Below are 25922 nucleotides of genomic sequence, written 5' to 3' on the forward strand. Positions count from 1 at the left end.
AAACTACATCGCTTCTTCCGATCACTTCGGAACCACCGATCATCCTAGCTCTCAAGTTCGGACCTCCGAACCACTCTGGTCTTTGGAACCTTCCAAACCATTTTCAGACGTCATGATTCCAATTTTATACTCAATAAACCCAAATTAAGATTTCTTGATCATGTTTTAACCATCTTAGCATGTTTAGACACTTAATTACTTAAATCGAAAGTCGGGTTACTACAGTAGAGAGAACCGAGAAGGCGATAACGAAGAGAAGAGAGGCGAAACAAAGAAGTGGGCGACGGGACGATGGTTGCTTGGAGAGAAAAAAAAACAAAACTAGGGTTTTGAGAGAAAAATAATTATTATGGGTCCATCCGACCAAGGCCCATATAGGCTGTAGCATAAGCATAGGAAGAATGCATACTATTTTTTTTTTTTTTTACTGTGGAAGAATGCATACTAGCTAGTAGCAGTTTCTATCAATTTAAAATTTGAATTTTTTATTTTTGTCCAACCCACGGGCCAACCAGAGCATGATGCGGGCCGTCTCACCTAGGCCCGCGACCCGCACGTGCTGGCCCATGTGGCCCACTTCCATATAGGTTGATAATATTTCAATTCAATCCGCCAAATTACTTGGTGGGATGGGCCAATCCAGCAAACTCGACCCAAGTAGATGGCTCTAGCAATACTGGACAAAATATGTAAAAAGAAAGGGGGAAAGGGGGAAAACTAAAAAATTTGGTGTGAAAGGACGAAAGCAATTGAAACTTGAGAGGGGCGAGGGGGAGTGATTAAAATATTTAATAATTCATGCACCATACAACCGACTAACATTCTGCGGCAGGATGGTCAACTTATTATCGTAAAAAAATATTATTATTATTATTATTATTATTATTATTATTATGGGGAAATTGTTTTTAAATCCCTATTACCAAACTTCAATCTTTGTCCAGTCCCCATGTCAGATTAACTTTCTTTGAACTCCCTAACACACACACAAAATATTTATTTTAACTCCCTATTATGTTATTTTATTCATTTTTATTGTTTTTTGTGTCTCATGTAGTAATTATATTATTTTTTCTAGTTTTTAGTGCCTTTAATTATTTTTATATTATTTCACTTTCTTCATTTACTCATGTTTGTACCTATATCAACCAATGGTGGAATTGCATGTATCGGTTTTTTTTTTTCATTAATAAATCCACCAATTTTTCAAATATAATGAGATCCATGGTTGTGTAATATTATATGATAAGAAATTGCTTATTTATTTGTTTTTCGCAGTGAAGTTTTTACTTGAAATCCTTTAATAATATTTAAAGGTTCATAAATTATTTTTTTAGTTCTTTGTTTTCATATGTTTATCCAGAATTTTTATGTTGTTGTTCTTGAATTTTTTATGTGATTTTTATTTTTATTGTTGGCTTTTTCAGTGAAATAATTATTTATTTAAAATGCTTGAATGATTATGGTAAATCTGTTTTTGCCCAAAATTTATTTTATTTCTTGAAATTTTTATGAAACTACTTGTTAATGTATTTTGTGGTTGCATTGAAATGTTTAGCCCGTGACACAGATGAAATCTGAAGATATGAAAAGACAATGAAGATGGAGACTTGTCGAGCTCGTGTTGTTGTGAGTATACTATATGATGAACATGGATTGCTGAAAAACAAATTTGAATGATTTTTATTATGTGTTTATGCTTTTGGGGTTGATGTAAGTGCGACAATAATTAATTAGTATGAAGATATTTTGTAAACTAAATGTGGTTTAATATTTTTTTAAGCTTCAGTGAAAATAATTTGTATGTGTATTCCATATTTTTGGTACAAAAATTAAGATAATAGTACATAATTTGTATAATTTAGCATAATTATTCATCTTTTCGGGTTGATAAAAATTGGTCTTACTAAGATTGAACATGAAAACTAAATACAATTTATGATCATATATATATACATATATATATATATATTAATATTCGATTGGTTTTATCATTTATGTATGATCCTTGAAAACGAAGGATATGTGAAAGGTGTCAAGTCTTGTATATATATTGGGTTTGGTTTGATAATAACAGTTAAGAATTGCAAGATATATATTGACATAAATTGATTTCAAATTAATATCGAATGGTTAATACTTTGGAATAATTTCGACTTACTAAGGCCAACACATGAATAATAAGAGTACACATGCAGCTTAATTGATTGTAAATTTTTGTACTTCATGAGATAAAATTTTGGACCACTAAGATCGATCTTGCCAAGTGAAAACAAATTAGTTTTGAATTCTCCCGACTTCAAAATAAATCAAAATTAATTTGAAACAATCTCGAATATTTTTGGAAAAAACAAATAGGAAATTGGGTATGAGAAACTCATTGTTTGTACATGCACGAAGAGGCTATGATTTCATGCATAACAAACATGATGATGCTTATGATGAGTTTTCATGGTCGTATGAATTGTCGTCCAATTAAATTAGTACTGATCTAATGTCATGTGTACTATTTTGGTAAATGTAGAAGAAAAATACATTGTTCATTATTAAATGAGATAACATGTGGTGATATAATTAAATGTTCAATGTCCACAATTGTGTAATTAGATGTATTTCTAAGTTTCAACAGTTGTTGAATGTTATTTAGGCATCGATTAGCCAAATTTATAAGACGAAGCTTGTATTTGAACTTCACCATTAAAATAGCATGCATGATCATGAGGCCTAACACAACACATGAGCAAAACAAATGCAAGTTAATTGCACATATAATGTTCTATTTCTTGGGATAAAATTTTGGGTCACTAAAACCGACCTTGCCAAGTGAGGGTAAATTAGGTTCGAATTGTCCCTGATTTAGAATAATAACAAATATATATTTCAAGCAATATCGGACATTTGTGGCATAATCGGATAGGAAATTAGGAATGAGAGACTTGAATTCTTTGCAAACACACGAAGATATTATGATTTGGTGCATAACACACATTATGATGTTTATGATTCATTTTCATTGTCTGTGAATAGTCATATATCCAATTTCATTAGTGTTGGTTATCTAATATCATGCACACTACTTTGTCAAATATAGAAGATTAATACATTACTCATTATTCAATGAGATCACATGTGGTGATATCATTCATATATTGTCCAATTTCTACAATTGCGTAATTAGATGTACTTTTAAATTTCAATATTTGAATATGATATTTAGAATTGATTAACAAAATTTGTAAAACATTGCTTGTATTTAAACTGCACTATTAAAAGAGCATGTATGATCATGAGGTATGACAAAACACATGAGCGAGAATAGTACAAATACGGCTTAATTGTGTATATAATGTTCTAATTTTTGGGATAAAATTTTGGGATACTAAGATCTCTTTCCAAGTGAAAGTAAATTAGGTTCAAATTGTCATCGATTTGGAATAATTCCAAATATATTTGGAACAATCTCATATATATGTGACACAAAATAAAGGAAATTAGGAATGAGAGACTCATTCTTTGCACACATACAAAGATTTTATGATTTTGTGTATAGCACACATTATGATGCTTATGACGAGTTTTCATTGTCGTATGAATAATCGTCCAATTCTATTAGTGTTGGTTTTAATATCATGTACACTACTTTGACAAATGTAGAAGATGAATACATTACTCATTATTCAATAAGATCACATATGGTTATATCATTCATTGTCCAATTTCTACAATTGCGTAATTAGATGTACTTTTAAAATTCAACATTTGAATACGATATTTAGAATCGATTAACCAAATATGTAAGACGATGTTTGTATTTGAACTTTACTATTAAAAGAGCATGTATGATAATGGGGTCTGACACAACACATGAGCGATAATAGTACAAATATGGCTTAATTGCGTATATAATGTTCTAATTTTCGGGATAAAATTTTGGGACACTAAGATCTCTTGCCAAGTGAAAGTAAATTAGGTTCAAATTGTCATCGATTTGAAATAATTCCAAATATATTTGGAACAATCTCAGATATATGTGGCACAAAATAAAGAAAATTAGGAATGAGAGACTCGTTCTTTGCACACATACAAAGATTTTATGATTTTGTGTATAACACACATTATGATTCTTATGACGAGTTTTCATTGTCGTATGAATAATCGTCCAATTTTATTAGTGTTGGTTATTTAATATCATATACACTACTTTGACAAATATAGAAGATGAATACATTACTCATTATTCAATGAGATCACATGTGGTTATATCATTCATTGTCCAATTTATACAATTGCGTAATTAAATGTACTTTTAAAATTCAACGTTTGAATATGATATTTAGAATCGATTAACCAAATATGTAAGACGATGTTTGTATTTGAACTTGCTATTAAAAGAGCATGTATGATCATGGGGTCTGGCACAACACATGAGCGAGAATAGTACAAATACGGCTTAATTGCGTATATAATGTTTTAATTTTTGGGACACTAAGATCGTTTGCCAAGTGAAAGTAAATTAGGTTCAAATTGTCATCGATTTGGAATAATTTCAAATATATTTGGAACAATCTCAGATATATGTGGCACAAAATAAAAAGGAAATTAAAAATGAGAGACTCAGTTTTTGCACACATACAAAGATTTTATGATTTTGTGTATAACACACATTATGATGCTTATGATGAGTTTTCATTGTCGTATGAATAATCGTCCAATTCTATTAATGTTGATTATTTAATATCATATACACTACTTTAACAAATGTATAAGATAAATACATTACTCATTATTCAATGAGATCACATGTGGTTATATCATTCATTATCCAATTTTTACAATTGCGTAACTAGATGTACTTTTAAAATTAAACATTTGAATATGATATTTAGAATCGATTAACCAAATCTGTAAGACAATACTTGTATTTGAACTCTACTATTAAAAGAATATGTATGATCATGAGGTATGACACAACACATGAGCAAAAAGAGTACAAATACGGATTAACTGCGTATATAATGTTCTACTTTTCGGGATAAAATTTTGTGCCTCTAAGATATTTTGCCAAGTAAAAGTAAATTAGGTTCAAATCGTCATTGATTTGGAATAATTCCAAATATATTTTGAACAATATCAAAATGTCATCGATTGCATGAACATATATATGTGTTTGTTCCAAATATATTTAGAATTATTTCAAATCGATGACAATTGAAACTTAATTTACTTTGACTTTGCAAGCGATCATAGTGATCCAAAACTTTATCCAAAAAATAGGACATAATATGTGCAATTAACCTGTATTTGTACTCTTTTTGCTCATATTTTGTGCTAGACACCATGATCACGCATGCCCTCTTAATATTAAAGTTCAAATACAAGCGCCATCTTACAAAATTGGCTAATCGATGCCTAAATATCACATTCAACAACTGTTGAAACTTAGAAATACATCTAATTACACAATTGTAGACATTGAACAATGAATTATATCACTACATTGTTGGAGAACTCGGCGATCGAATCAATCGGAATTGATACCCAGTGCAGCGGAAATTTAAAAATTTTATATGGAACGATTCCATATTGGGTATCAAAACTTAACGATTAAATTGTGTGTGTAAAAATTAAATAACAATTATAAATTTTTACCTCCAATCTCGAATCGAGATTATGGACACCAACAGATTGCTCTGCTCTTGTTGTATATCCCTGGAACTGATGGACGAACTGTTCTTCAATCAGGTCCACGAACGGATATTTAATCCCTCTGATAGATTGCACTAGAAAATCTATCAGAAGTTTCTACGAAGAGAATTAACGAATTTGATCCGTTAAACCAGACTGTAATTCAAAATTCACAGACTGTATTTTACCGAGCAGAGGGGAAAAGGGGGCGGCCACTTCAGAGGAAAAATACTAGGGTTTTTCGAAAATTTTGTGACCTGTTGTCTGTAATTTCTGTACTGCAATAACTTATTTATAATGTAGGCCGCTAACAGCTTAGGGCCCATTAGTCATAAGTTCAAGCCCGACAAGCAAAGCCCGCATGTTCAGAAATTAATATAAAATTCATCGTGACTCAGATTGATAAACCGATTTCACCAATTTGCACAGAAACCATTTCTGCACCTTTTAAAGTCAAGATAAATTTTTCTGAATCCGAATTCAGTGATTTCCAAAAATGTCCATCCCTATGTCATTTTAGGAAATCTTACTCCTCTACTCATAATTAAGAAGTCCAACTTCTTTGTTCATTAAATTTAACTATCTCAACGGGGATTAAAAATCCATTACTCTGTGTGACCCTCAATGGTTCAGGGATACAGCTAGCCGTGGGCTCACAACTCCTTGTGACTCGGAACAACAATTTCCGACTTGCCCATCGAATCATGGTAAGAGCGTCTAGCAACATCGCCCCATGATTCCCTAGGTATCACTGATAGTGCCTACAAGAACCAATAGATTTTGGTTAGCATACAGTACGGTCTCTTCATCCATATATCCCGATCGAATCAACAACCATTGGAATATCGAGAGTCGTTCGAGATTCGATAACTATGCAATACATCTTGAAGATCAAATAGTGACATCGCATGTGTTACTAAGAAACCAATTCTTAAAACACATCATGTACTCTGGCCAGAGATTCGTCACACTAATATCTCCTCAGATCGCATAGGATATCCACACTCGCAAGTATGTGGTGAATCCTTGACAACAAAGCATCGACTCCTATATGTGTTGTAACTGTACCCAATCCCGACACCTGATGACCCCAATAGAGTCGGTAAATGAGTCAAAGCACAGTACTAGCATATAGAGTCTCAATGATGTTTCAAGTAGTAAGGACTAATGGTGTACAACCAAAACCGCGGACTTTATCCACTCGATAAGTGATAACCACTTGGAAAGTCCGGATAGGGTAGTTCGATCATTCATCATATGAATATCCATTTGCATGCTTCGAACATCTCTATGTTCCTTACCAATGAAACATGGTACTCTGCATCGCAAATGCTAGTCTCAAACTCGAGCGATCCTTATCCTTATTATCGGACGGCTCAATCGACTAGGAACAGTTTAGAATATACAGTGACTATAAGATGTGTTTCATGATAGCCATCCCTATGTGCTACCACATCTTACATATACTATAGTATATTCAAGGTCTTTATCAAAACAACAATAGTATATCGCAATATAACAATATGAAGAAAGATAAAGTCATTGCCATTAATAAAAGTGTAAATTATATTAAACAAAAGATTGTTTATACAAAGAGTCATCAAAGCCCTTAGCCACAAGTTGGCTCACCGGGCACCTACTCTTTCAATCTCCCACTTACCCTAAAGCCAACTAGTCATACTACGTAGACCCATTGCTTCGCGATGTTTGTCAAATAATGGTCCTGGCAAGGGCTTAGTAAGTGGATCAACGATATTGTCTGCAGAGGCCACTCTTTCGACAGTGATGTCTCCTCTTTCCACAATCTCCCGGATGATGTGGTATTTCCTCAGTACGTGTTTGGATCTTTGATGAGACCTTGGTTCCTTTGCCTGAGCAACGGCACCCGTGTTGTCACAGTACCCCGGGACTGGACCAACAACTTCAGGAATGACGCCCAATTCTTGGACAAAATTCCTCATCCAAACGGCCTCTTTAGCAGCAGCTGATGCTGCAATGTATTCTGCCTCAGTGGTGGAATCCGCTGTGGTGTCCTGCTTGGAACTCTTCCAAGAGACAGCACCGCCATTGAGCATGAACACAAATCCAGAGGTTGACTTCGAGTCATCCACGTCACTTTGGAAGCTAGAGTCGGTATAGCCTTCCAATTTTAGTTTTCTTCCTCCATATACCATGAACATATTCTTAGTCCTTCGTAAGTACTTAAGAATGTCCTTCACGGCTTTCCAATGCATTTGACCGGGATTAGCTTGATATCTGCTCGTGACACTCAGAGCAAATGCTACATCCGGTCTGGTAGATATCATCCCATACATGATACTACCTATGGCTGACGCATATGGTACATGTGTCATTTTCTCTATCTCTTCATCAGTCTTGGGACACATACACTTGGATAGAGAAACTCCATGACACATGGGTAGATGTCCTCTCTTGGACCCATCCATTGAAAACCGTTTCAATATGGTGTCGATGTAGGTTGATTGAGTGAGTCCTATCATTCTCTTAGATCTATCTCTATAGATCTGTATCCCTAGAATATAGGATGCCTCACCCAAATCCTTCATCGAGAATCTACCTGATAACCATATCTTTGTTGACTGCAACATCCCTACGTCATTCCCAATGAGTAGGATGTCATCAACATAAAGTACTAAGAATGTCACAGCATCCTTAACTACTTTCTTGTACACGCATGGTTCCTCCGGCTTCTTGATGAAACCAAAATCTTTTATTGTTTCATCAAATTTCTGGTTCCAACTTCTTGATGCTTGTTTTAGACCATAAATAGATCTCTGAAGCTTGCATACCTTATGCTCGCTTCCCATAGATGTGTACCCCTCAGGCTGCTTCATATAGATTTCTTCCTTAATGTCTCCATTAAGAAAAACAGTCTTCACATCCATTTGCTATATCTCATAGTCATACCAAGCAGCTATGGCAATAAGGATTCTTATGGACTTGAACATTGCAACTGGTGAAAAGGTTTCATCATAGTCAACTCCTTGTCTTTGAGTATAACCTTTCGCCACCAATCGCGCCTTGTAGGTCAATACCTTACCATCAGGCCCAAGCTTTCTCTTGTAGATCCATTTACACCTATTGGAACAATTCCATCGGGAGGATCTACTAAAGGCCAAACTTGGTTTGTATGCATCGAATCTATTTCCGACTGCATAGCTTCAAGCCATAAATTTGAATCCGCATCAGAAATTGCTTCCTTGAAGTTTCTTGGATCACATCCAACATCGGGTTCATCTTGATCCCCTTCAAGAAGAAGACCATATCGAATAGGAGGTCTAGAAGTCCTCTCGGATATTCTAGGTACAGGCGTGTCTATCAATGGTTCCTGAGGTGTAGGATCGTTATTTTGTATTTCGGGTTCTTCTCGAATTTCTTCGAGTTCCATCATCTCGCCTTTCTTATCCAATAAGAACTCCTTCTCCAAGAAGGTGGCATTCCTTGAAACAAACACCTTTGTTTCAGCAGGATAATAGAAATAATATCCGATTGAATTCTTTGGATACCCTACAAAATAACATAAGGTGGATCGACTATCCAACTTATCTCCCACTGTCTGCTTCACGTAAGCAGGACATCCCCAAATCCTCAAGTACGAATACTTAGGAACTTTGCCATTCCATAACTCGTATGGTGTTTTTTCCACTGCTTTAGTGTGGACGTTGTTCAACAACAATACCGCCGTTTCAAGCGCATAGCCCCAAAACGAAGGTGGAAGCTCAGTGAAGCTCATCATGGATCGAACCATGTCCAACAAAGTTCGATTACGACGCTCCGATACACCATTCAGATGTGGTGTCATAGGAGGAGTCCACTGAGAGAGAATCCCATTCTCTTTCAGATAGCCCAAAAACTCGGTACTCAAGTATTCTCCACCTCGATCCGATCGAAGTGCTTTAATACTTTTACCTAGCTTGTTTTCTACTTCAGCCTTGAATTCTTTGAACTTTTCAAATGCTTCAAACTTATATTTCATTAAATATAAATACCCATACCTAGAATAATCATCAGTAAAGGTAATGAAGTAGGTGTGGCCATATTGAGTACCAACTCTAAATGGACCACAAACATCTGTATGGATCAAATCCAACAGATTTTGACTACGCTCAGGTTTCCCCTTAAAAGGAGATTTAGTCATTTTTCCTTTTAGGCAGGGTTCACAAGTAGGTAGAGAGTTAATATCAGACATATCAAACATGCCCTCTCCCACTAGCTTGTTCATCCTCCTTGAGGAAATATGACCTAGCCTAGCGTGCCAAAGGTTTGCCGGGTTTTGGCTATCGATTTTTCTTTTGTTTGTTGTTGCCGGTTTATCAACATAATTTATTGGAACGTCTTTTAGTTTTAAGTTATATAGATCATTTTCAAGTTGTCCATTTCCAATCAAACATTCATTCTTGTAAATATTGCAAATCCCATTCACAAAATTGCAAGAATAACCATCTCTATCAAGCATAGAAACAGAAATAATGTTTTTAATCAAATCCGGAACAAATAAAACATCTCTCAAAAGTAACTTAAAACCGTTCTGCAAAATTAAATAAATATCTCCCACAGCTTTAGCTTCAACTCTGGAACCATTTTCGAGCCTCAGCTGGGTCTCACCCATTCTAAGCCTGCGACTTCTTGTCATCACCTGCAAATCATTGCAAATGTGAGATCCACATCCGGCATCCAATACCCAAGAAGTAGTATTAAGTGAAACATTTATTTCAATATAAAACATACCCTTCGCAGTTCGCAACTGCTCTAGATATTCCTTGCAGTTACGCTTCCAATGACCGGGCTTCTTGCAGTAATGGCAAACATCCTTGGATTTTTCCATGTTTGAAGCCTTTGTCTTGTACTTCTTCTCGGGTTCGATTTTCTTGGGTGGGGCAGAACGTTTCTTACCCTTTGTACTTGGCCCCTTCTTAGCAGAAGAAGAGGAGCCCACCAAGAAAGCCGATTTATCCTTCTTTAAAGTGGATTCATATGTCACAAGCATATTGACCATATCTTCAAGGGAGGCCTCTATCTTGTTCATATTGAAATTCACCACAAATCCGTCAAATGAAGAAGGAAGAGATAGAAGTAGTAAGTCCACGTTGAGTTCATGCTCCAACACCAAATCAAGGGTTACCAACTTCTGTATGAGCCAAATCACTCGTACCCCATGATCACGGACCGAAGTCCCTTCACGCATGCGACACGTCATTAGATCCTTTACAGTAGCGAACCTTTCAGCCCTCGATTGAGCCCCAAAAAGTTCCTTGAGTTGTACGTGAATGTCAGCAGCATTCACGGTGTCCTCAAATCGCCTCTGGAGTTCATCAGACATCGAGGCTTGCATATAGCATTTGGCCTTGATATCATGGTCCCACCATGTATCAAGTTTGGCTAACTCTTCCGGACTTATGTCAGCTGGTGCTTCCTTCGGAGGAGATTTTTCTAACACGTAGAGCATCTTCTCCGAAGTCAAGACAATCTTCAACTTACGGAACCATTCCGTATAGTTTGCGCCAGTCAATTTATTTTGTTCGAGGATCGAGAAAAGTGGATTACGCGAATTCATCTTTATGAAATACTGAAAAGAAACAGACAAATATCAGTGATTGTTTAAGTAATTTACTAAGACATAAAATAGGCAAAATTTATTTTATGAATCTCACTCCCACTATTTTAACGATTTCACTACCCTCTAGTGAAAACGGGAAACTGTTTTCCTTAGTGAGAACATGGAGTCCAATTGACAAACTATGGTCCCGAATAATATCAGCCAACCATAATTTTCAAAAGGTAGAGCCCAATTGCTTCCAAAGCAACCTCCATGTTTTTACCTCATGTCCAATAAGGGCCCAATAATATGACGCCGTTTATTGTGACATGTCAAGATGACCCATCAATATTAAGTTGTGATGGACGGTCGCCATGTGGATCCCCCAATAATATGAGCCGATCCCATGGGAGTTCCACCCAACTTACAACATGTGTCGATCCAATGTACAGCTTTCCGACGAACGGGCCCCCCCAATAATATGAGCCGGACCGTATCCGCGGGTAGCATCTCATACATTGATCGTTGATGGAAGGTAGGAACATTTAAACAAATTTAAATTTCCTTTATTTATCTTGATATTAATTTTAAATCATATTTAAAATGAGGGATTTTAATTTTGAAAATTTGTCTCATCATTTTTAAAATTTTGTATGCTTGCCGGATTCACACAATTTTGTCTAAAACATGCATACAACAATAATATCACATATTATATAGGATGATCGATTCCATTTCTAATCGACCCGTGGTTGCCAATCACGAGTCTTAGTCCAATCCTAGGTAATATACAGTATGCAATGCAATCCTATTACATTGTGCTTCCAATTTACATTTCTTCTGTCTTTATTGTCTGCTGGGCCCACCTCCATCTTCAAATCTTCATCTCCCACTAAGTCTAATGTATTTACAATAAATAACCATGACAAGTAGGGGATACATTTCAAGGGGTGGGAACGGGCCATAAATCAAGCCCACTTTTATTACATATGACAATTCATATTGGGCCATAAACCAGGCCCATTAATAAATCCAACAACAATAAAAACAAATGTAAATTCCTAACATACACCTACAAAATTGGTCATGGCAATCGATCATCCTTATCCAATAACATTTAATTCAAAATTAATTTATTGGATAACATGCAATGGAAATTTAAATTAAAAGGATAAAATCATATTTCATATATAAAATTTCATTTTACATACAAAATCATATTTTATCTTTTTATCAAATAAAATCATATTTTATCTATAAAAATCCAATTTTATACATAAAATTATATTTTACTCAATATATCCATAAGATCATATCTTATCATCAATTGTACCAAAAATAATTAATTTCAAAATTCAATTTAACGGATAAAATATTTAAATTTTCCAAAAATTCAAATTTATCCAAAAATCAATTTTAAAATTTTCGGACTCGAACAATTCGATCCGACGCCTCGTGGACTAATCAAAAACAATTTTCGATCGGACCAAAAATAGAATTTTAACATATTAAAATTTAATTTAAAATTAAAAAATTACTTTTTTTTTCCGCGGGCCGCCCGGGACACTCCCGGGCAGCCCGCGCCCCAAAGGGCTCGGGCCGGGCAGCGACGATCGCTGCCCTGGGCAGCTCCGTGCGCCACCCTGTGCAGCGCCGTGCGCTGCCCGGGGCAGCGACCATCGCTGCCCCCCCGGGCAGCGATCCAATCGCTGCCCGGGTTTTGCCCGAAAAAAAAAATTTTATTTTTAAAATATTTATTTTGTTTCAAAAACCGAGGCTTAAAAAAATTTTGTACAATCGATTAATTTAATCGCTTGATCTGAGCAACCTGTCTCTGATACCACTGTTGGAGAACTCGGCGATCAGATCAATCGGAATTGATACCCAGTGCAGCGGAAGTTTAAAAATTTTATATGGAACGATTCCATATTGGGTATCAAAACTTAATGATTAAATTGTGTGTGTAAAAATAAAATAACAATTATAAATTTTTACCTCCAATCTCGAATCGAGATTATGGACACCAACAGATTGCTCTGCTCTTGTTGTATATCCCTGGAACTGATGGACGAACTGTTCTTCAATCAGGTCCACGAACGGATATTTAATCCCTCTGATAGATTGCACTAGAAAATCTATCAGAAGTTTCTACGAAGAGAATTAACGAATTTGATCCGTTAAACCAGACTGTAATTCAAAATTCACAGACTGGATTTTACCGAGCAGAGGGGAAAAGGGGGCGGCCACTTCAGAGGAAAAATACTAGGGTTTTTCGAAAATTTTGTGACCTGTTGTCTGTAATTTCTGTACTGCAATAACTTATTTATAATGTAGGCCGCTAACAGCTTAGGGCCCATTAGTCATAAGTTCAAGCCCGACAAGCAAAGCCCGCATGTTAAGAAATTAATATAAAATTCATCGTGACTCAGATTGATAAACCGATTTCACCAATGTGCACAGAAACCATTTCTGCACCTTTTAAAGTCAAGATAAATTTTTCTGAATCCGAATTCAGTGATTTCCAAAAATGTCCATCCCTATGTCATTTTAAGAAATCTTACTCCTCTACTCATAATTAAGAAGTCCAACTTCTTTGTTCATTAAATTTAACTATCTCAACGGGGATTAAAAATCCATTACTCTGTGTGACCCTCAATGGTTCAGGGATACAGCTAGCCGTGGGCTCACAACTCCTTGTGACTCGGAACAACAATTTCCGACTTGCCCATCGAATCATGGTAAGAGCGTCTAGCAACATCGCCCCATGATTCCCTAGGTATCACTGATAGTGCCTACAAGAACCAATAGATTTTGGTTAGCATACAGTACGGTCCCTTCATCCATATATCCCGATCGAATCAACAACCATTGGAATATCGAGAGTCGTTCGAGATTCGATAACTATGCAATACATCTTGAAGATCAAATAGTGACATCGCATGTGTTACTAAGAAACCATTTCTTAAAACACATCATGTACTCTGGCCAGAGATTCGTCACACTAATATCTCCTCAGATCGCATAGGATATCCACACTCGCAAGTATGTGGTGAATCCTTGACAACAAAGCATCGACTCCTATATGTGTTGTAACTGTACCTAATCCCGACACCTGATGACCCCAATAGAGTCGGTAAACGAGTCAAAGCACAGTACTAGCATATAGAGTCTCAATGATGTTTCAAGTAGTAAGGACTAATGGTGTACAACCAAAACCGCGGACTTTATCCACTCGATAAGTGATAACCACTTGGAAAGTCCGGATAGGGTAGTTCGATCATTCATCATATGAATATCCATTTGCATGCTTCGAACATCTCTATGTTCCTTACCAATGAAACATGGTACTCTGCATCGCAAATGCTAGTCTCAAACTCGAGCGATCCTTATCCTTATTATCGGACGGCTCAATCGACTAGGAACAGTTTAGAATATACAGTAACTATAAGATGTGGTTCATGATAGTCATCCCTATGTGCTACCACATCTTACATACACTATAGTATATTCAAGGTCTTTATCAAAACAACAATAGTATATCACAATATAACAATATGAAGAAAGATAAAGTCATTGCCATTAATAAAAGTGTAAATTATATTAAACAAAAGATTGTTTATACAAAGAGTCATCAAAGCCCTTAGCCACAAGTTGGCTCACCGGGCACCTACTCTTTCACACATGTGATCTCATTGAATAATAAACAATGTATTCATCTTCTACATCTATCAAAGTAGTACACATGACATTAGACCAATACTAATTGAATTGGACGACAATTCATACGACTATGAAAACTCATCATAAGTATCATAATGTGTGTTATGCACGAAATCATAATCTCTTCGTGCATGTATAAACAATGAGTTTCTCATACCCAATTGCCTATCTGTTTGTTCCAAAAATGTTCGAGATTGTTCCAAATTAATTTGGATTTATTCTGAAGCTGGGAGAATTCAAACCTATTTTGTTTTTACTTGGAAAGATCGATCTTAGTGGTCCAAACTTGTATCCCATACGACTCTTATTGTTCATGTGTTGACCTTAATTCGTAAGCCAAAATTATTTCAATGTATTAACAATTTTATATTAATTTGAAATCAATTTATTTCAATATATATCTTGCGATCCTTAACTGTTATTATCAAACCAAACCCGATATATATACAAAACTTGACACCTTTCACATATCTTTCGTTTTCAAGGACCATACATAAATGATAAAATCAATCGAATGTGATAATATATATATATATATATATATGCGATCTTAAATTGTATTTAGTTGTTATGTTCAATCTTAGTAAGATCAATTTATCAACCCGAAAAGACGAATAATTATGCGAAATTATACAAAATATGTACTATTATCTTAATTTTTTGTACCAAAAATATAGAATACACGTATAAATTGGTTTCACTGAAGTTTAAAAAAATATTAAACTACTTTTAGTTTACAAATGTCTTCGATCATACTAATTAATTATTGTCGCACATGCATCAACCTCAAAAGCATAGCCACATAATAAAAATCATTCAAATTTGTTTTTCAGCAATTCATGTTCATCAGATAGTATACTCGCAGCAACACGAGCTCGACAAGTCTTCATATTCATTGTCTTTTCATATATTCACATTTTATCTGTGTCACGGGCTAAAAATTCTAATGCAACCACAAAATACATTAACAAGTAGTTTCAGAAAAATTTTCAGAAATAAAATAAATTTTGGGGGAAAACAGATTTACCATAATCATTCAAGCATTTCAAATGAATAATTATTCTACTGAAGCGACCAACAATAAAAACAGAAACCACATAACAAATTCAAGAACAACATAAAAATTGGGGATAAACATATGAAAACAAAGAACTAAAAAATAATTTATGAACTTAAAATACTATTAAAAGATTTCAAATAAAATTTTCACTACGACCAACGAATAAATAAATAAGCATGTTCTTATCATGTATTATTACACAACCATGGATCTCATTACATATGAAAAAATGGTGGATTTATTAATGATTAAAAAATGAAAAAAATGGTTGACAATGGATTTATTAATGATAAAAAAAATTGGTCCATCCAATTCCACCATTGGTTGATATAACTAATGAGTAAATATATGAAGAAAGTGAAAGAATTTAAAAAATAATTAAAGGCAGTGAAAACTAGAAAAATGAATATAATAATCACACCACATGAGACACAAAAAAAACAATAAAAATGATTAAAATAATATAATAGGGATTTAAAACAAATACTTTGTGTGTCAGGGAGTTGTAAGAGAGCTTTTCTGACTTGGGGACTGGACAAGGATGAGAGTTTGGTAATGGGGATTTAAAGGCAATTTTCCGTATTATTATTATTATTATTATTATTATTATTATTATTATTATTATTATTATTATTATTATTATTATTATTTATGTTTGTGACAAAATAAATGTTTTTAAGATTTTAAAATATTTTTTATCACTCGGATGGTTCAATTCAGTCTTAGGTGGGGTTAGCAGGAGACCAGTCGGTCTCACAGTCAGGCAGGCTTATACCATTACGCTCACGAGCAAAATCTTAGCTATCCTGTTGTGACGCCCCGGTTCTTAATCTCTAAAATCATAAAATTAATCCAATATCATGAATTAAAGATAAACAATCAACAAGCATTTGAAGCTTCAAAGATTTTTTTTTTTAAGAGGGGGGGTGCGCTCGGGCGGCACTTTTCAGCCGCTCAAGCGCCCACCCTCGGGTTTGAGCACCAAAGGGTGCGCTCGAGCTGCAGTTTTCTGCAGCTCGGGCTCATCCTGGACAGTCCCGAGCTCTGTTTTTCAGCAGCCAAAGATGTGATCTTGCTAAGTCCATATCTCAACATCTCAACAAAAGAGTTAATAACATTAACAATAAGAACTTTGAATATGATTACAAGATCACGAAGCAACATTCTAGACTAAAGTTCAAGTCTAAGATCTATACAAGCATAATATGACAGCAGCTCATCATCTAAACCGGATCATCACTCTAATCTCTCAAATCTCAATTCCTCAAGCCCGTCGTTGCTCTGATCCTGAACCACCTGTTCCCATGCACACATACAAACACGACAACAGCCGGATAACTCCGGTAAAAAACATATTTCCCAGTAAAAGCAACTAACATGCAAATCATGTCATATATAGATATCAAACTCAATATATAATAAAAGATAATGCATGTTTTAAAATAGGCTTCTCTTAGAGAATCTCTTCTTTCGTCGGTTGGTATTCCGAGAAGAAGATATCGTAACTATACCACCGACTCTCCCGATCGAGGTGGGGTTACTTATCTTGCTTCCCTAGACTTTGAAGCCACTATATATGCAAATCAGACGCTAGACTAAGTTAACCACCCAGGCCATACATATATAATCCCTCAAATCGTCTAATCGAACGATTCCGTTCATTTCAAAACCAAAGAATAGGTTTTACAAGATGAATGCAATATATAACATCAATATAGCATTCATTAACACCATAAACTCATGTAATAATTCACATATGAGCAAGTAATCAAATAAGTATGTGATTTAGGGAACTCGATACAAACCATCTCGAGTTTTAAACTCATTCAAGTAGTAGTCCACTTTTACCTTTCAAATGTGATGTTTAAGGTTTCTTCTAGCTATCCAAATATGTACAAATAACCACACCATCTTGCATTAAAATTCTGCTCAAGTTACAGCCCAACTTCAAGGCAAAATACTACAAACCTTGTTCGAAATTCTATCGGTTTCGAATTCGAAATTCTCAAGTTGACATCCCCTGTGTATGAACTGAAATCACAGCATATATATCAAGGAAATATCAGCTAAAACTCAGCAACATCTCAGTCCCATATACAATAGCAAAACAACTTCAAATCATAAATTCGACGGCGTAACGGTATGAGCTCGGCAACCCGAAACTCAACTACAACAATTCTAACAATCATTCACATCCTATATCAGCTGAATATCAATCAAAACCAGCATAACATACTATAGGGATTTCGAAATAATTGCTGGAAATTCATAACAAACCGATACAACATCCGTTCCTCAACCCGACTTCAATATAACACAACATAGAAGTTCAACAACATCAATTCATAATCACATCTGATCTCTACCATTTCGAATTATTAAACCATGATGAAAGATACAAAAACTTACATCAAATCGAAGGCCTCGTTTCAATGATTCCAAAACACTTTCCGGAATCAAAATCAGATAACCGAAACTCAAGATATTGCGATTTGAAGATGAAGAATGAACTTGATTTCCTTTCCCTTCCTCTCTCGGTTTCTCTTCTGATTTTTCTGATGAAATAAGTTGAATTACACGTGAATACCTTTCAGAATAACAAGTGTCCCACTAAAAATAAGAATTTTGCACTTTGGCCCCTCAAGTCTCCAAAAATTTCAATTTGGTCCTCAGACTTTCATTCCATTCAATTTCAATCCTAAATAATTTAAGAATATTAGAATTTAAATCAAAACTTTAAATATTCTCAAATTAAATATTCTCGGATTAAAATTAAATAATTTCGGGCGTTACAAGTCTCAAGTGTATGATTGAGATTTGAGATATAACAATTAAATCAAGAAGGATCTGGAAATTGTTCTCGGAATAAAAGATCTCAGAATAAAGAACTGTTCGAGCATGTTTAGATAGTGTTTGAAAGAGCTTGTAGGAAGCACTTCTCAACTTTTATTTGGCAAAATTTTAAAATTTGTGAAAGAAAAACTGAGAAGTGTTTTTTAGAATTTATTCCAAACACTACCATAGAATTTTCGAACAATCTTATTGTCAGATTATCCAAAGTACATCCTTTTGATTCGGTTAAATTACAGACTGATAGTTTTAGCATTTGTCTTTAGACTATCCGGCTTGGTTCAGATGTTATCTAGAAGAACACAAAAACTTTTATGAGACGGTTTTAGGAATTAATTTTGTAACATAATATCTCATTCGACCTCACACATAAAAAAATATTATTTGTTATATCAAAAATGTTAATTTTATTGTAAATAAGAGTTGTGTTGTTTCGTCTCACAAATATATATAGATTCGTGAGGCCGTCTAAAAAAACGTACTCTTAAAAGAATTATCTTTTAATTTGCAAGCTTTGGTGAGGCGAATTAAAATTATAATATGCACATAAAGACAAGTTATAGTGTAACTGTGTAAGTCTCTCCTCGTCCTGTTATCGAAATAGAGTAATTTTGTATATATTATGAAGCTAAAGCAAAGATCTAAAGATCATATTCAATAGACTTAAAAAAAAAAGGATCATATTCAATAGTTGAAACCCAAATTGAATCTTAGAATCATAACACGACGGAAACTTAATAAATTTACAAAGAAATTCGTGAGATCTTGAAAATGAAGAAAAATGTACTCTCTGTCTCGTATATATGTTGGTTTTTTCCGTCTAGTTTCAAATACATATACAGTCCACTTTTATTATTTTTCCTATTTTTTTACTAATAGGTCCCTATTTAATTTTATTTTTTAATTACTATTTTTTTCCTTTTAATTAATAAGCATTCATTAAATAATATTTTTTAATTAATTGAGTCGGATCAAAGACACGTTTTACAAAATTCTTTTATCTCATGATGTTTTTTCTGAATAATAAATTAGACAATTTTGAATGCACTCCTATTGACTTTATTGGGCCCATTGATTAATTCACTAATTGGGATCAATCAAACGTAGGCATTTTATTATTTTAATTAATGGATTTAAATATTTTTTTAAAATTATCAACAAATAATGTTTTTCATTTATTTTATAGATATATTTATCATATTTCTGATTCAGAATCAGTAAATATTTCATTGTTAAACTTTGCAAAATAATAATCATTAATAAAAGAACATAAGATATGCTAAAATAAATCACGTTGCTTGCTGGTTGGAAGGCAATTCGATTGGGATAAGAGGGGAATATTCATATTTAAAGCTCATTTGGTGAAAACTTTTCAAAAAGTGGACTTTGGAAAAAGGGGGGAAAATCTTAAAAATTTAATTACAATAATTTGTTTTTTAGTTTGACAAAAATGAAAACTTTTCAAAAGTGAACTTTCGAAAAAGAAAAAAATAAATTCTTAATATTTAATTACAGAAATTTAATTTGTCCTATAAAAAAAGTTTAACCTGTATTGGAAATTCAACGTCAAGAATCAGATGAAAAATAATTTCTTATTATATGGTCTATTATTGGTTTCTTCTGATTAATTGCAATTTTGAGAAGATAATGATTCTTTAATTTGGTGATAGCGAAATGTATTATTGTGTTGCTAGCAGATTTTTTTTATAAGTGTTAGATAAAATAATATCTAAATTTTGGTGATGACAATTCTAAAAAACAAATTATTCGAACAATATTAAATATTTTTTAAGCAGATCAGTTGGGAATTGTGAACAAAACCAAGGACTTAATCGATAAATTTCATAAATGATCTTCATAATTGATCTGAACAAAAACTAAGATGATAAAGAATTTCGTTTCAGATTAGTATTTCAATTGGACCAAGTTTTGGTTAAGAGAAACTAGTCTAGCTTTCCCGGATTAATCTTTGTTGCCAGATCAGTTTAAGTGCCAGACCAGTTCAATTGTCCAAACCAGATTAATCTGCATCCGAACAACTTCCACTATCTATTCAAAATCAATCTAGGTTGTCAGAGAAAAGACAAATAGAATAAATATTTTATTTCTATATCTGGCTATATTTCAAATTCCCTGCACAGTCAGTACTATAATTGAAAAAAGGACAAAGACACGTGGTGTAACATCCCGAATTTATCTTAATCGAGTTTATTTGAGATAATCAAAAATTATAGAATTCGAGAGCCGTTTTGATATTTATCAGGGATTGTATTGCAATTTTCAAAATTTTAGGGACTAAAATGCAAATATGAGGCTTTGACCAAGTCTTATTATATGTAGAAGCATGACTAGGCTTCCTTCATTATTTCCTTTCTTCCCAAACGTGATTCCCATCCATTGAAGCTCAAGAACGAGATCTTCAAGATTTTTGTTCCCGGTTTTCGCTCGATCCGTCCGATAAAATTTAAATCCGAAGTTAGTTTTGCGATCCAGGCAACGATAGCTTCGTTCTATCGTAAGTATTTCTCCAATTAGTTATATTTAATTTTTCGGATGTCGTTGGAATTCAATTCTTTTTGAGTATGATGTTCTTGAGCTAGTTCTTATCGTTATTTTGAAGACGGGCCGAAAAAAGAACGACAGTTGGATTTATTATGAATTTTCTAGTAATTTTCGAAAATGGGGATATGGAGATTGATGGTTTTGAATTGTTTTGATTGAGATGGGACTTGTTATGAGTTGGTTGAATTGTATTGCTAATGTTGTGATTTTCGGTTATTCAGTTTTTAGCCGTTATGCCGCCGGTTCGGAGTTTTGGATTATTGTATGAGTTGAATTACTTGAACCGAGTTCCTTTGAGTTTGAATATATTTATTGATCCGTTATCTCTCCTTACAGATTGGTTTGAAGGCACTTGAGTTTGAGGTTGCGGATTTTGGATCGTTATAGAGTTGAAGCCGGTATAGTATAGATTCTTTATTGACAATTGTTTTGGATTTGGACGAGTTTTGATATGGGATTATCGTTTATTGTCCAGGTTTGGAGCACTTGGATTTATCAAGAAAGGTATAAGGCTACTTCGACTTGAATGAGACGAGTTATTTGAATCCAACTTGATTCGAGTATTCCAAAGAATCACTGTAGTGAACCGTATCCAGAATTAATGATTAATGAGTAATTAATCAAGTGATCATGTTTAGATTTAATAAAACATAATTAAGGGGTTTCCAAAAAGATCTAAGGATTTCAAAAATGGATCCAGAAAACTCAAAATGGCTGGGAAGGTTCTGAGGGTTCGGAGGATCCGAACCAGGATAGGAGGCTCCGGACGGGTTCGAAAGATCCGAACCTGAGATCAGAGGCTCCGAACTTGCATGGCCAGCTTTCCGAAAATATTACGTCATTGATAACGTCACTGATGGGACTTCGGGGGATCCAAAGTCAAGAATGGAGGATCCGAACAGGATCGGAGGCTCCAAAGTCGGGTTCGGAGGCTCCGAACATCGCCTATGAATAGGGGGCCGAGATTTCATTTTCAAACGCGCCTCTCCTCTTTTCTCTATCGATTCCTTAGCCTTCTAGCTTAGATCTAGGGAATTCTAGGCGTCCTATTGGGAATCCGAAAGTGGCATAGCGATCCAGGCGTCGTAGCGGAGCTGTGACATATTTTTGAGGCAATCGCCATCAACGGTCTGACGACGGACGCAGGTATAGCTATGATCTTCTTAAATTATTTAGGAGTATGCAATATCTTAGTTAAGACTTTTAGAGCTTAATGAATGATGCATAGGTATTTGCATTGTAGAGTTGATGATAGGCTTGAAACCTAGAGTGGGACTGCTAGGGCTGTCTGTAGTAAGGTACGTAAGTACTGACTGAGATAGCCAGTGGGTTTGCATTCTTATATGTTGCATTTGTGTGTCATATTATTATGCAGCATGTTCATATCATATTGTTCATGTCCATCTTTTGAGATGAGTCATTGAGGGTCGCTCAGCCCTGTTTTGAACGGTTGATGTCTAGCTTCCAGTGACCGACGGGTTGGGTGGCACTAGCATCAGGGAGACACGGTCCACGTCCGATAGGAATGAGCAGTGTACGCAGTGGATTGTCCCTGGTTGTACCACTCATATCTTAGGCGTCATTTTGAGCAGTTGTATACAGTTATCCCAGATATGGATACCCTGTCGTTTGCATGAATCATGTTTGTATGTTTACCCGTGCTTTCGTATTGAGCTTAGAGCTCACGTCCAGTTTTTTCTGTGTATCTGGACACCCCATTCAAACGGGGCAGATGTAGGTGCAGGAGTGAGCACCAGGAGCTTGGAATAGCCAGTGACCAGTGAAGACAACAGGTTTAGCTGTAGGTCTTTACCCTTAGAATTATTTGTAATTCGATTGGGTTGTATTTTGGTTATTTAACCGGTTGTATTCTGCCGGTCTGCTTTATTTAAAATCTTCCGCAACGATTTTTTTTTATGCATGCTTAATTATGCTCTAAACTCTTATTAGGTAGTGGATCCGGGTTGGGTCGCTACATTTATTGGTATCAGAGCGGCATGCTAGAGACTTGGGACATAGTAATGAGACTTTGGGTTATCCGTGTAGGATTGATGAGAACTTTTTAAAGAAACGATGATAAGGCGATTAGGTTGCCCGAAGACTATCATCATCGGTAGGAATTTAAAAGATTTGGATTATTTGATTTCAGCAAGTACGAACAGGAGCGATGGATCGTGTCTGAGTATTCGTGATTTATACTCATGTGGATCCTAGCTTCAGATCGAGTAACGGATGCCAGAGGCAGTGGCAGAGGATTGGTTGGGACTCACTTGATGCTTGCATCTATACAGCTCATACCATGATGACACTACTCTGAAGATTCTCCAATCGTAGTTGAAGAGATTGTCAGATAGACCTTCACCAAGGAATGCCTCAAGTGGCTAAGGCATGACTGGATGTGAACATGAGGTCATTGAACTCATGTAGAACATGGTTTTACCATTATGCATGTATCGATGCGTTTGGTAGGCAAACGGGAAACTTCATGTTCAAAAGCATGAAGAAGATACAAGAAGAAAGCTGACGGTAGATCGTGAGCAGAAGAGATCGACTGATAGGCACTGATGCAGAGCATAACTGGTTAGCGAGCTCGGATCATTTCTCCGGATTTCTTTGCAGGAGGACGGATAGAGAGATTTGGTCAGGAGTATGCTTGCATCAATACGTGTGTCTATGAGAAGCTTCATGCTCAAGAAACGAAGACTAGTGTGATGATTTTAAATACTGTATTGTTGAAATTGTAAACAATATTTCAGTTGTAATAAATCATCAGACTCTGTATGTATCATTTCAAGTTATTAATTGTACATTTTCGTTGTATTTTTGGGATACTGTAATTGTATTACATGGGATTGTAATAAATAAATTGTACATAACTTAAAGTAATGATACATGTTTATTTATCCAGCAACTCGTGAATGATTGCAAGTGATTTTGCTAAGTTTGGCTTGGTCCTAGTTGATTAGTGTTCAACTATTTTAGCTCGTGGGTTTTGAGTAAGTCAGCTGTAACCGTTTGACTTGTGGTTAGTCTAGGTGTTTTCCTAGGATTGACCTAGTTAGTCGGTGGACTAAGTTAGTGCCAGTGATGAGGTGATTCATCTAGAGGCATGGGAATATTGTTCAGTTTGGAACATTGGGATTTCTTCTAGGTTTATTCCTTAGAACAGTAGGCTGTCTGACATTCGTTAGGTTGAGACTTCTGATGATGGGTTTCATCATGGAACCAGGTCGATTGTATGCCGAGAGTTGTGGGCTATGACCATGACTAGACATGATGGGGCGGGACCCTATGCTAGTGTTACTCTGGAAGTCTTTGTACTACAGAGGTTACCTGGGAGCCTTTGTGCTTCAGGGGATGGCGGTGGGAAGGCTACTCAGTCTAGGGATTTTGGTTGCAGTCACGACAGGGTATGACCTTGGATTAGATATCATGTTTGATATCAGTGAGTTTTAGATATCGTCTGGATATTGTCAGGGATATTGGTTTGGGTTTTCGCTGCGAGGACCAGTCTTGGAGGGATTTTCTTGACGACTGTGTACTCTGAGTGGATAGGTTTTTGACCTATGAGGTACTGCTAAACTAGTGGATCTAGTAGGTAGACGGATTTCTACTACCAATGACTAGGGATTGTCATCAGAATTACGATTAAGAGTTTCCTTGTGATAGGAGTTATCCGAGATCCTGGATGGGATGTTGTTTCGAGACTTCAACTCGAATAGGGGAATTTCTCCATGATGATTGACTTCATCAGTAGTAGATTATATCAAGGGCTAAGGACTTCATCGGATCATTCGAGATGAAGGGAAGCGTGACTTATGCCATTGTACACTTGATGGTGATTCCAAGTGGGACATCGTGGTAGTCCACCTCAGTCTGGAATTGTTGCACAGTCTGAGCAAGGGATATAATCAGGAGCGTGTTCAAGATTGTGGAAATCTTTGGGATTCATTAGTGGTAATAATTCTTGGACTCGACGAGCCGTGGCGTTCATTCCGAATGTACGAGGCAAAAGATAGTGAGTCCAGTGATTGCGCTAAGTACTGTCTGATGTTTTCAGAAGTTGAGCGTAGGATTTTTCATGAAATGGAAATGATCTAGGTTGATAGATCACGAGCATTATGGAGTTTAGTTCTCCTTAAATTCAATTCCGGTGTACGAAGTGGTTGTCAGTAGTAAGGCGCGAGATGGTGCCAATAGACTACTAATAGCTATTGTATGGCTATCGAGTATAGGTGTGTTGGGACTAGAGCGATTTGGTTATCCCAGTGTTTGGAATAGTTCACTTGTGGCAGCTGAGTCAAGGTTATTGATCAAGCCACGTAGGTAGCCTGATTTGAGCTTCACTGTTGAGCTAAGTGTGAGCCACAGTAGAATCGATGAGGTCGATTAGTCGAGCCCAATCTGTAATGGTCAGGTTGCAGCAATTAAGAAGTATTTGGGATTACTGTAATTGGAGACGATTGCAAATTGGACTTGTATGGTCAA

This window comes from Henckelia pumila, chromosome 1 (assembly GCF_033568475.1).
Source record: "Henckelia pumila isolate YLH828 chromosome 1, ASM3356847v2, whole genome shotgun sequence".
NCBI classification, from domain to species: domain Eukaryota; kingdom Viridiplantae; phylum Streptophyta; class Magnoliopsida; order Lamiales; family Gesneriaceae; genus Henckelia; species Henckelia pumila.